Source organism: Sus scrofa, chromosome 1, assembly GCF_054392235.1.
Source record: "Sus scrofa isolate SSC_HxYL_T2T_F1_AM1 chromosome 1, Sscrofa_HxYL_maternal_Yorkshire_Landrace_v2.0, whole genome shotgun sequence".
Lineage (NCBI taxonomy): Eukaryota > Metazoa > Chordata > Mammalia > Artiodactyla > Suidae > Sus > Sus scrofa.
Genome location: NC_139383.1, coordinates 87,304,040 through 87,316,752, shown reverse-complemented (window position 1 = coordinate 87,316,752; position 12,713 = coordinate 87,304,040).

Sequence of the window (12,713 nt, the reverse complement as noted above, 5' to 3'; positions counted from 1 at the left end):
GCGCTTTCTCTGTGGAGGCCGATCGCGGGAGGGAGGGGGGTCGGCGACGGCTCTGCGGAGGGATCTGACGCACACGGCGCCGCAGCACAGGCTCTATTCAGTGGCGCTGGCTGAGGCTGAGATGGAAGTTAGTTTCTATGTAGCAGAAATAGGAAACAAATGAAGCAAAACTGCCCAGAGAGGGGAAATGCCCCGAGGATGGGTCTCACTCTCACGCGCGCGCACAGACACACACGCATAGAGCACTCTCACGCTGGGCAAACTCGGGATCGCGCCACCCTGCCCGAGTTGAATGATAGTGTTTGGTTTCTGTCTCTTGGCCATGTGCATGTGTATAAATGCTGCGGATTGGCATCTGTGTAAGTCTTGTCCTGTTATTTCTGCAGCCTAGGCAAAGTGTTGTGTAATTTAACGGAGAGCTGTATATTGCAGGAGAGGTTCAGGGGCTTTTTGTTGAGCCCTTGCGTTTCCAAGCCCGTTATTTGCTGAAGCCACCTCTGCATATATCTTTTATTACTGCCATTGCCTTAACCGTACATTTTTTAAATGTGTGGTGTTTTTTATTGTTATATTGGCAAAGCGAACTCGTAGTCTGTACTTCAGATACTCTTTTTTTTTTTCCCCTTCGTTACAAAAAGGCTAGTAATGGCTAATTAGGGATTTGGGATTAAAGAACCTTAAAGCTTTCTTAAGTGTTTACGAGAAGGAATAGTGTAAACCTGAGAGAAAGGAAAGAACGCTAATATTTGTCTCTAACTGATCGGGAGGGAATATAGTGACAGATCAATAACCTACCGAAGGATAATGAGAGAGTATACTACACTTTAGCCAAAGTGATTAGTGATTAAATAATTTAAATTATCTGTGTATCTGTGTATACTTCGTCATGCTAATTAATGGCTTCTAATTTGAGGTGTAAACCATTCCTGTTTACAGTTAATCACGGGAAGACTTCTTGAAAACTGACAAAAAGAGAAAAAAATTAATCTTTTGTAAATGAGTATGTAATTACCGGTTTTATATGCTAAATCATACATCTGTGTTTTGCTGATGAGGATAAGGGCCTTGTTTTTTTAAAAACGAATATGGGTGAAATTAATGGAAACAATGGAAAAAGCCATTTGTTAGAAAACAAGGACACCAAGTGATATTTATCTCCAGATGATTTAAGCACTTTTCAAGAAGACTTGAGAGTTGATTTTTTTTTTAAGGACTGCGTTTTAAAGGGAATTAGGATTGTCGTTCTTTTGTTAACATTTAACAAAAGATTCTCCTTAAAAATTTTAAATAACAAACTGCATTTTATGGATCTGGTCTAAAAAGGTAATTTGTGGGGACAGGACCGACAAGCTGCATTGTGGTTTTCTAGATTGCTTCCTCAACCCTTGTACCCTCCTAGCTCCTTACATTCCTAGTGGGAAATACTTGCTGTAACTGCCTTGGGCTGCACTGCAAGACTGCACCCTGTGATGCCTTGTACCCAAACAGCCAGAAATCACCGAACACATGAGACAGAGGAAAAACACCTAAACCTCTTTGGAATAATAAGATGTAAAAATTGCCTTTTATAACAATCTTACCCAAATAAAAAGGAGAGAGAAGTTACCATGACTCTTCCTACTGCAGCCTAGTTATCAGAGTCACTGTTATTTGTAGAAATGGCTATCCTTCAAGAACTGAAAATATTTACATTTTTAAAGACATTAATTCCATTTTAACTATTATAGTAAAGCAGCTTCCTTCTAGATGATTAGGTTTGAAAAGACAGACATTTAATAAGCATTTTTGCAATTCTATTTCTACAACCGATGCTTTCTATTTTATCTTAACTTCTAAAGAAGTATATTCTTCAAATAATTGTGATTTTTTTTTTACATCATGATGTTCTTCAAATAAACATTTTAGGAACTAAAAATTATAGTTACAATCTCGTGGTTTTAAAATGTTTGTATCAGTCTGATTCTTACTAATACATGTTTTATCCTTGCTAAGGAAAAAAACCAAATTATGACATGGAATATAAAATTACCCTGGGTAAAGTTTTCCATATATATCTTGTGAGTGTTATGTAAACATGGAAAGCTAGTATGAATATCTCATGTATGCTCGTCATTTAGAAGCTTTTCCTAAGTATGCTACTAGTACTTAGCTCCTAAAAAAAAATTTAAGGAACCTTTCCCTTCTAAATTTTCTAAATACGAGGGTCCTGTCACTTTGACTAATCTCTGACAATGTTCATAGTCTCTTTTTCAAAGACCTAATTTGAAGATTATTGTAACCCTGCCTTTGAACTAATTTATAACAGTCTATTATAAGAAAATATGGGTTAACTGCTAAAAATTAAAACTTTTCTTAAACCAAATAGACTACTTGTTTTTAACCATAAATGTAAAATCAAATTTTACTAAGTTCTTCAAACGTAACAAATACTCCTTTTTAACATTTTAATTTATTTAAACATACATTTCTAGAATCTGACATCATTAATTAACTATAGGGTTTATTGAGTCATTTATTATGTATATGTACACAGAAAGCCTGCACATATCAAATATGAAGAACATCTTACCTGAAGTCCTTTACTTTAGTTAATGGTATTCTTAGCTTATATCTTTTGCATAGAAGTATAGTGCAGATTCGCTCTATATCCCTTTCTATTTGTTTATTTTTAACTTTTTCATGGACCTCAAAAATAAAATGTCAATTTGAAAAAAGATTTTCTTGGCTTTTTTATAAGATGGCTAACAAAAAACAGTAGACGTTTGGAAAGCTAACAGCTACTGTTTTTATAGAATACAGTCTCTATGAGAACACAAACTTCATAAAATGTAAAAGTTCCTGTAAAATTCATCACTTCACTTGGCAGCACATGAAACAAGATAAACATTTAACAGAAAGTTTGTCTTGATTGTGATAAGTCACTCTTCTAATGAAATAATCAAGTGCTGCCATTCAAGTTCTTTCTGGAACAAGATGGGATGATTTATAAATTAAAAGATTCAATCACATTTATGAATTTAGTGTGCCTCCACTAGAATGATGAAAAAATACATAGCTCAAAAAAAAATCTTTGCATTTCCAGCTTTTTAAATTATATGTTAAAACTTCTGTGTGTGATGTTAGACTTTTTTTTTTAAGCAAATGGAAAAGTAGAAAACACTCTTCTTCAAAAAATACCTTATTTTTTAATCCTCATCTGCCCTAACAACAAAATGCAGTTGTCAAAAATGTGTGGTTTTTACACACCACACTCCTTTTTCCCTCTCAACACTCCCACTCCTCTTCCTTCACAAAGCTTGAATATATATCAGATTTGAACCACATAAGCAGAAGTACTATTTGGCTGCTACAGATAGAAAACTAGCTATAGTAAGCCTACTCATTATTTAACAGTTTGTATTGCCTCTCTTATATCTAACTGAGAAAACTCTTTTACTTAGAGCACAGTTCCTTTTAATCTGTATCAAAGATTATCCACAATTGTATAATCTCTGTTATTTAGATGTTATTAATAATCCACCACTCAACTCTTTTTTTTCCTCCAAATTAAATTATACCAGTAGCTCACATTTTTTATGTCATCTTAGTTTGCATAATAAGAAATACATATCTTCATTGAAGAAATAGATTTACACATCACTCCATGAGTTAACAGTACAATTGCAAAGATTAAAGGAGAAAAACAATTTTAGAAAATATTCCCCCCAAGATTTGGAGCAACACAGTGGATGAAGTAGAGAAGGCTGTTGCAAATGGCAGGAAACTTAAAGAAGTCCGTAGGCATGTTCTGTTATGTGATGATGTCTGATGAACTGAGAGGAGGCTGGACTGAACAGAGAACAATGGAAGTAAAGAAAGCAGACTGGAGAGAAGTGATGCAGAAGCTTCCAGAGTTGCTCATGGTGACGTGTTAAATCAAGTAAACTTAGCAATGTGTTTTTAAGATGGAGTTTGAGGACGGTAGGTATGTCCTCACTTGCCTGCCCATGTACCTGAATTCATAAACTTTGAGAACATCTGAGAAGAAAAATTATTTCATTCATAGAAAGGAAGAAGATTATCTGACAAGTTAGGGAGGAACTTCTACATAATGAAAGTACTCAGAATCAAGGACACCAAAGCAGACCCTGTTGGTGAAGAAGGAGATGGTAGTTGAAAAAATACAATCTAGAGTTCCTGTGGTGGCTCAACTGTTAACAAACTCGACTGATATCCATGAGGGCTTGGGTTTTGATCCCTGGCCTCGTTCAGTGGGTTAAGGATCAGGTGTTGCCGTGAGCTGTGGTGTAGTTCACAGACACGGCTCAGATTCCATGTTGCTGTGGCTGTGGTGTAGGCTGGCAGCTGCAGCTCTGATTTGACCCCTAGCCTGGGAACTTCCATATGCTGCGTGTGCAGCCCTGAAAGGACAATAATAATAATACTAATAAATAAAAAATAAAAAATACAATCTGACTAGAATTCCCATTGCGGCTCAGCGGGTTAAGAAATCAACCAGTATCTGATGTGACTCTGATCTGGTGTTTCCGTGGCTGTGGCCCTTAAAAGAAAAAAATAATAATAATAAGATCTGACAGCCAGAGTGTCCACAAGTCTGCCTTGAGATTCAAATATATGAGTATAAGACTTGTAGAAGTAAGCTCCAACTCAGAATTGAGAGTGAAGCCAATTTAGATTTAAACTGACTTTGTAATTAAAAATGGTGTTTCCATTTTCTGAATTCCTATAGAAAGTCAAGTCTCATTATGTCGCCTTGTTTACACATTGCCTTCATTTTTCTCCATGTACATATACTTGGCCAAGATCCCCTTGACTTATGCCTCTATGTCTTTGTTCTCTTTAATGGGTTAACCGTACCTATTTGTTGAGATGATGATTACCTAAGTAGCCCAAACAAAGAATGAGTTCTGTTATATAGTTCTAAAATTTGAAATAATACTGATTCCAAGTAGCTCTTTCAACTGAGATGTGTGTGTTCAAAATTTCAGAAAAAAAAAGAAAACCTTAGAATTTGATTTTGAGATTACATCTACAAACCCCATTGCATTCAAAGTTTTCATGCTTACATTTAAACACATACAAATAAAGGTACAAGTGAAGTGGTTATAGTGGATTTTTTAATACCACTCACAATGATTTATAGAAAAACTAATACAGCCTTTAAATGGAATCTCCTGGTAAGAACATATGTGTTATTTCCTCTCAACAGTTATCAGAAGTGGTGGCACTGAATATCATTAAGGAACATCTTTCTTAAGAATACTGAGTAAGTGGTATCACATGAGAAGGAAAAAATATGTTGATTTTTTTGTCTTGCCATCCTCACCTCTCTGGTTTGCACGTGTTACATTTTATACTTGTTTGGTCATTCAGTGTTTTAGGGGTTTTGGTAAGTATATTTCTATGAGTTCCATCTTTCCCTGACTTCCCATCTTTTCAGGTTTTTCAGTGGCTCTATAAAATCTCCCTTCCCTCCCATCTCTGAAAATGTAGTTCTAATGGTAAACCAAATATGGGAATTAAAATATATAATTAATTTGGATATATCCTAAGAGCTCTAAAAATAATAAAGATGAATCTATTCTTTACTGCTTGTAGTTGAAACTGTCACACATGAAAATCTTCCACATCTCTTATTTTCAGCCCCCTGGTTATTTTACAAAAGACTAGAGAAACACTTTGCACAACTGGTGTGAAAGGAGGAAAAAAAAACACAGTCTTCCCTCCTTTCTCTATTTTTCCATAAGGAAAGAAATGAAGTGCCAAGCAGGAAGCATTTTCTGTTTGTGAAATATATATATATATATATATACCATTCGGTGTTACTAAATTTTTCCTATTTCAACATTTTTGCCAAAGTCTAGGTAAATGTGACATTAGATTTTCTGAGTTAGAGGAATTACTGATTTTTTAAAACAATATTTTTGGAGTGATTAATGCATCTTTCAGACTCCCGTTTGTACAGTTTCCAATCTAATAGTGTCTGAAGAGGACTTACATTGACTCAAACCACTCTCTGGCCAATACTGCTTAACTTCTCTTCTTTGAAATAGTTAGGATGGAAAATCACTTCATTTTCAGAGCCAGCTCCCATCATGCCTTAAAAAAAACATATATATATATATATATACACACACACACACACACACACACATATATATATATACACATACACATATATGTATATGAAAAGAAATCTTTGATGAATACAGCATGGCAAATTTCCATGGCACAATAATAAGATATTTTCCCCTAATGCCTGTTAACACCGCATTCTTTTATTAGGATAATAATTTCGAAGGTCATTTCCCCTTTCAATCAGCCAGTTTCTCATGTGGCCTCTTCTTTTTCCTTTTAATACTAAGAGAATATTTTAATAGACATTTATTTTTAAACATTAAAAAGGAAAATAATTAAGAACTTGTCACAAAGTTCCCACTGGAACTTTCTTTTTCCTAGGCAAAATATTTTGAGTTGACATAAGGACCCAAAGTCTACCTTTGATATCTCCATGTGCCAGTCCTACCACCATGGTACCCTCACTGCAGCATTCTGTGCATCAGATGAAGAAGCATCATTTAAACACGGACTTGCAGTTTGAGTCTCAGTGTGTACTTTAGTCCAACACACGAAGATGCTCTGTTTGCTAAAGGCTGTGGTAGAGATGAGAGCTAATCCGAAGCAGCCTCAACCCCCTCTGAGGGCTACACCTGGAAAGCAAAGGTTTCTGGCCAGTCTCCAGAAATTATCAATTATCAAATCCTGATCTTCTTTAGCAGCAATAACAATTTCTTGAATGGACTGCACAAGATATGAATCAATGGCTACATATACCACTCATATTTTAACTACAAAGAATTCACATTCCTGAAATAGAAACAATGATGCACTTATAGCCAGGTTGTGTGTCTTAACCTAGTTGCTTTTAGTATAAGATATGTTGTTTCAATATCGGCAGGAATAAATTCTACTAAGTTATTTCTAGTAACTACAAAATAACAATTTAAAACTGTGAAATAATTGAGTGTATTATGGATTATTGTGAAAGCATTTTTTGGAAAAACTTTTTGAAAATGAGCATCTGATTTCCATAATTTTTGGCCACTCTGACAGCATGTGGAAGTTTCTGGATCAGGGATCGAACCTGCACCACAGCAGTAACTAGAGCCATAGTAGTGCCAATACCAGGTCCTTAACCCACTAAGCCGCCAGGAAATTCCTGGTTTCCATATTTTAAAAAAATTTAACAACTATTTTCTAGCAGGTTAATTTCAGTTCTACAGTATATAAACTATGGAGAGGTTTGAATCAAGATCTCTAGCCAAAGTTGGAATGAAAAATTACAAACCTAGAGTCAAGAATTGCATTGGCTCCAAAAATTTATATAGGGTTCAGTGTTTGTCTTCTCCTTCTAGTTTTTTTTTTTTAAGGACATATATTATTATTCTTTACATATTTAATTATTAACTAGGATACTTATGCTTCAACACATTAAAATTTGGAGTCTAGAAATCAAGTTTCAACTTGGGAATACTTCAAACCTCTTTATTGTGGGAAAAATATCAAACTTCCAAAAAAGTGAGGAAAAATAGCAATACGATCCCTCAGGTACCAGATTCCCGGGATTCATAATTATCCACCTGTGGTCAACTCTATGCAATCTATCCTCTGGCCACTTCCTTTCTTGCTTTAAAATCTCATCATTAGCACTATAAATAATTTGGTATGTAGTCCAGAAGCAAATTTAACTAGCTTAATTCTCTCACTGACTAATTCATTTATTTATTTACTACCTCATGTGTTTGTAGAGTATCGACCCATACTCTAGACCGTGTATTAAACCCTGGAAATTGATAGGCTGGATAGGGTCATTTGGCACCCTTTCTAAGAAGTTCTCTTATGATTGGAAATGTAAACTGTTAAGAAATCAGATCATACTGCTCAACTGTTTAAACCACATAATGATGCTTCATGAATTCCTGGACAATCCTTAGTAAGATGTGAAATCCCTCTGATTCTGTACCCCTCCTCCTTCTTGCCCAAACTCACCTTTACCCACTGGACCAGAAGCACTCTAAACACCTATATGAAAATCGTTTTCCAAAGATGTCATTCTTCCCATTTTTTTGCACATGCTGGTCCTTCTTTCTGGAATCTTCATCCCATGGCATATGGAGGTTCCCAGGCTAGGGGTTGAGTCAGAGCTGTAGCCACTGGCCTACACCATAGCCACAACAACACAGGATTCAAGCCACATCTGTGACCTCTACCACAGCCCACGGCAATGCCGGATCCTTAACCCACTGAGCAAGGCCAGGGATCGAACCTGCGTCCTCATGGACACTAGTCAGATTTCTGCTAGTTGTTTCCGCTAAGCCATGATGGGAACTCTTCATGTGACATTTGGATATCAGTCAGCTCTTTCAGAGCCTTTATTACAGTATTATTTGAATATAAAATGAAGGGATGTAATGGTCACTGAGAAGGTCACAGAATACCAAAATAATGACCAAAAAAAGAAGGCCTAACCTAAAATGAATGAGACAAAATCCCTTTCTGGAGTTCCCGTCATGGCACAGTGGTTAACGAATCTGACTGGGAACCATGAGGTTGCAGGTTCCATCCCTGGCCTTGCTCAGTGGGTTAACAATCCGGCATTGCTGTGAGCTGTGGTGTAGGTTGCAGACACGGCTCGGATCCCAAGTTGCTGTGCCTCTGGTGTAGGCTGGTAGCTATAGCTCCGATTAGACCCCTAGCCTGGGAACCTCCATATGCTGCAGGAGCGGCCCAAGAAATGGCAAAAAGACAAAAAACAAAACAAAACAAAACAAAAAAAAAGCAAAAACCCTTTCTCCCCCTTGCCGCTTAAATTTATTCTTTTGAATACCCTTTTCTTATGTATCCATCTTATACCCTGTGCCCTAAAGAATCAGCGGGAAAGCAAACATACATATAAATAAGATATCAAATGAATAGAATAGTGCATCAGCAGGGCCCCTATAGCAAATGGAAAAGAGGGTCTGTGTTACTACACATAATTATGGCAATGCCATGTGTAGGACTGCAGAATTTTAGAGCTGGAAAAATCCTAGAATTTGTCTAATTCAAATCCCTCTTCAAAGAGGTTAAATGATTTGTCCAAACTCATACCTTCCTTTTCAAATTTCAGTCAGCCTCACAGTCTTTCTGAGGTTACTGGTCAGAGGCTAGGATAGCTGCATAGCGAAAAGAGAATAATTTAGTGTGTAGGAGTCAACATGATTTCTGCACTAGAAATGATGTTTGTTGGTTTCATTAGAGTTGTTTGAGGGGATAAATAAGCATAACTAAGGAGATTTAGAGAGGAAATTTATATTGAAACTTTCAATGTGTTATGCTACCTACTCTTTGCAACCAGCCTGGAACTTTTGACAAGTTCCTTTATCAGACTACTTAAACAATTCTCATAAAATTGGCTTGGAGAAAAATAAAGAGAAATCTGAGTAGTTACTATCATAGATGTATTAAGAATCAGGTCCTGATTCTGCTTTTTACTGAGTGTCCTGGGGCAAATTATTTTGTCTCACTTATCATCATTTTACCACAAATAATATCAGAAGCAATTTCACTGAACTAACTGAGCTACTGTGAGGTAGCTCACAGTAAGTAATACTGAGCTACTATTATTGAATGACATAATACTGTTTCTAAAAAAGCTAACAGCTATTAGGTACAATTTGTTAAGTATTAAAAAAAACTATCTCATTTAGTCCTCACAAGGAAAATACTGTTTTATCTTACCACTCTCAAGAGATGGGACTGAGGCAGAGAGTTGAAAAGAAACTGGTCCTGAGTCTTGTAGCTAATTATTGGTAAAGTCAGGGATTTCACCCAGAAAGGTTGCTTCCAGAGCCCTGACTCTTGTGCCATTAATATGTTGGGGGTTTTTTGTGTGGTTTTTGTTTGTTTGTTTGTTTGTTTGTTTTGTCTTTTTGCCTTTTCCAGGGCCTCACCTGCGGCATATGGAGGTTCCCAGGCTAGGGGTCAAATAGGAGCTACAGCTGCTGGCCTACACCACAGCCACAGCAACATGGGATCTAAGCCTTGTCTGCAACCTACACCACAGTTCATGGCAACGCTGGATCCTTGACCCACTGAGTGAGGCCAGGGATTGAATCCACATCCTCATGGATGCTAGTCATGTTCGTTAACTGCCGAGCCACAATGGAACTCCTGAGGACCTACTTTAAGCGTAATACTTTGCAACCAGCCTGAAAGCCTGAAAGGCCATAGATGCCCACAAAGGTTCCCTGGTTCAACTGGTCAGAGCTGGGATTCAGGGGGGACCTTGGTCTTGTTCTAAAGCTCATGTTCTTTCTACTACATTCCAGTTTGCACTCTTAATGGGACTCACACTCTTATTTGCCCTTCTTCCCAAAACACACTTAGGTGCATGAATAGGTATCTACCTGAGACCTACGGCACATGTACAAATAACATCAATAAGAGGAAATGAGGAGTAGGAGAGGAAGAATTTTGTAAGTTTCTGAAGAGCAGAACCTCGTGGTGGCTGTCCCCAGAGTCAACACTGCAGCCAGTCAAGCTTACTTAATAAAGTGTGATGGGACCTACCGATACACATTAAAATGGACTAATTTTCAGTTGATAGCAAGCTTTTACGGGGAGAAAAGGGCCAAGCCAAGGATATCACATGGCAGGATCCTGAGATGAACTACTAGAGAAGGGATCTATCATCACTTTAGGTTATTCCCCCTAAACATTGTCCAAAAAAAGTTTTCGTACCAAAACCTAATGTGATGCAGGAAGAATATTGGAAATAGAAATCATCATCCCACAGTAGCATACATCAGCATTAGAAATATTTTGTGGTTGTAGTCACCACACCTTAAGGGAGACACAAGGCTGGAAACCATCTAGAGAAAGATCATTAAAATGGCATAAAGATATAGAAAGTTGGCCACCAGAAAATCAATCAAAAATATTAATATCTTTGAAAATTGAAAAGGGATATAGTATTATAGAGTCAGGAGGAAAATGAGTTGGATGGACATAAACTTATTCAACAAAATTTAGGATTCCAGAACCAGCACGTACTTTATTTGCACTGTTAAGCCCTGAATTCTTTAGATTGTATCTCCCAAGAGCAAGGGCATCTAATTAGGGGGTACTAACCACAATTTGGAAATTTAATATTAACACTATAATCTAATATTTAATACATATCCAAAATTCTTCCAATTGTCCCAAAAAAAACTCCTTTATAGCTCACCCTTCCTTCCTTCCTTTCTTTTTTCCTTTCTTCCTTCCATCCTTCCTTGCTTCCTTCCATCCTCCATCTTTTTTGGATACAGAGTCCAATCAGATTTCTCACATTGCACTTATGTGATGTAACTCTCAATTCTCTTCTAATCTGGAACAGTCACTTACCCCACTACCCCCAAGCCCTGGCAACCACTGATCTCTTTACTGTCTCCATAGTTTCACCTTTCCTAGAACATCATATGGTCAAAATCATGCAGTATGTAGCCTTTATAGACTGGCTTCTTTCCACATAGTAAAATGTGCACTTGAGGTTCCTCCAGTCTTTTCATGGCTTGATATCTTTTTTTTAAACACTGAAAAATATTCCATTAACAAATTTACCACATTTCGTTTATTTATTTACTTACTGAAGGACATCTTGGTTAATTCCAAGTTTTGACAATTATGAATAAAGCTACTACAAACAATTGTGTCCATAATTTTGTGTGGAAATATGTCTTCAAATTTCTTGGTTAATTTTGAGTGCAATTGCGGAATCATGTAATAAGAGTATGTTTAGTTTTGTAAGAAATCTTCAGACTATCTTCTAAAGTGGCTGTACCATTCTGCATTTTCAATATCAATGAATGAGAGTTCCTGTTTCTCCTCATTTGGTGTCGCTAGTGTTCTGGAATGTTCCCATATTAACAGATTTACAGTGGTATCTCGTTTTAATTTGCCTTTATCCAATGACTTATGACATTGAGCATTTTTTCATATGTTCATCTGTCATCTGCATATCTTCTTTGGTGAGGTGTGTGTTACGGTCTTTGGCCATTTTTTAATTGGGCCATTTGGTTTTTTACTGAGTTTTAACTATTCTTTGTATATTTTGGGTGACAATCCTTTATCAGATATGTGTTTTGCAAATATTTTCTCCCAGCCTGTGGCTTGTCTTTTCATTCTCTTAACATTGTCTTTCACAGATCAAACATATCGTAACTGTAAAGAAGTCCAGCTTATCAATTATTTCTTTCATAAATCATGCCTTTGATATTGTATCTAAAAAGTCAGCACCATACTCAGAATTATCCAGATTTCCTCCCATGCTATCGTCTAAGAGTTTTATAGTTTTAAGATTTACATTTAGGCCTTCGATCCGTCTTGAGATAATTTTGTAAAGGATGTAGGTGTGTGTCTAGATTCAACTTTTTGCATGTAAATGTTCAGTTGTTCCAGTAATATTTGTTGAAAAAACTATCTTTGCTCCACTGTATTGCTTTTTATACTTTGCCAAAGATTAGTTGACTATGTCTATGGGAGTTGGAGGGCTGTTCTGGACTCTCCATTCTGTTCCTTTGATCTATTTGCCCCTTATCAATCTGTCAATACCATTACTGTAGCATTATGGTAAGTTTTGAAGGTAGGTAGTGTCACCTTTTCAACTTTGTTCTTGTTCTTCATCATTGCAT